Genomic DNA, 1,589 nt, shown 5'->3' on the forward strand with positions numbered 1-1,589 from the left:
TGTGCCTTAACCTAACCCACGTTGTGCCTTAACCTGCTCTGTAATTGGCATATGACACGTTACATTAATCTAGTGTTGTCTAACCACAACCCTCTGAATATAGTTCGCTACTCGCACCGCCCACCCTCTTGTGTGTCGTTTCATGTTGAACACTTCGCAAGTGTTGCTTACTTTTTACATGCTCCCGCTGTACACTGTAATGTGGACAACTGCAGGATGTACATCGCCCCCCCCCCTCCACCCTGCCTTCGCACGCTGGTCGTTCAGGTGCTTGCGTGTTCAATGCCCTTCGCAGCTGTTCACTGGCATTCGCATGTCGAAGCGCTCAGTCTACGTCGTGGTACGGCCTGTGTCCACTGTCCGCTGATATCGTAAGCTTAATCCTCACATTGTACTGCACATAGGTCCGTATGTACTGAATGATACGCTGTGGCACATGTGTGACCGTACGACTGCGCCAACAACAGCGAACCATACGGTCCAAATGTTGTGCACTCAGCCACGTGCCGTCTCCCCATAACAGCTACATTGCAGTGTGGTACGCCATAGAGACGTGTGGGAGTAACGGACGCCCTGGATGGCGATCAGCATGAGCCGTCTGTTGATGTAGTGGCGCGTGTATTCAAACGTAGTCGTCTCTTCTCACACAGTGTGATAGCATGGTGCACCGCGTTCCACATCTGCGACATGGTACAGATGCTGGTTGACAGTCGGTCTCGTAATGGACATCGCATACGTAGGGGGCCACCTCCCACGTGTTCTCTAGTCGTGCACATTTTGTTGCGTGTATGTGGGCAGACGTAGTGTGTCGTGACACCTAACAGACAGGTATGCAATAATCGTTGCATTTGCAAACTGGGATGGACGTCTACGTTTGCTGGTGACGTGACGCAACGCAAATGAACAACTGGTAAACCCATTGTGGTGCGGTTGTTGTTGCTGGAGGTAAATCAGTAAGGGCAAATCTGTGTGTGAAGCGATACGCGGCGGTGGCTGGGTGGGACCGTCCCCGGCCGGTGAGGGGGGGCCGCCCGGCGTGCTGGCCGCGCGGTGCGTGGGCGCACGCGCTACAGCCGGCTGGTGGGGGCGCCCAGTGGCAGGCGCGCCGGCCGACGGACGCGGCAGGCGGCGCAGCTGCGCGCCGGGGCACCCTGCGCGCGGCGCCGGGCGGCCAAAGTGGGTCCTCGCGGGCCCGGTGCGAAGCGCGGTGGACATCTGCAGTGTGCTGGTCCGACTGAGGACTGTGTGCGTTGAGGATGCGCCGCCGCCCGGCACTCGGCGCCGCGACGCCGTCTGCTGCTCGGTCGCCCCAGCGGTTCTCGCTGGTGGTTTGTATCGCAGTTGTGCAGACGTGTTGGCACGTGCGCTGTGCTGGGAGAGTTCGCTTCGGCACCCACGTGGGGCCTTTGCCCTTCTGTGGCGCTGGCGTTGGAGCTGCCGGTCACCGTAGGTGGCGCGTGTTGTCTCCCGCCGGCAATGCCACGACAGCACGCTCCCGGGCCTCTGTCGGCAGCGGCAAGCTCAGTTGGGAGCACGGGTGGTCGCACCTAAAGCGTCTACTCGCCCTAACTCCGGGCGATTGCGCCTCT

This window comes from Schistocerca cancellata, unplaced genomic scaffold (genome assembly GCF_023864275.1).
Source record: "Schistocerca cancellata isolate TAMUIC-IGC-003103 unplaced genomic scaffold, iqSchCanc2.1 HiC_scaffold_131, whole genome shotgun sequence".
Classification (NCBI taxonomy): Eukaryota; Metazoa; Arthropoda; class Insecta; order Orthoptera; family Acrididae; genus Schistocerca; species Schistocerca cancellata.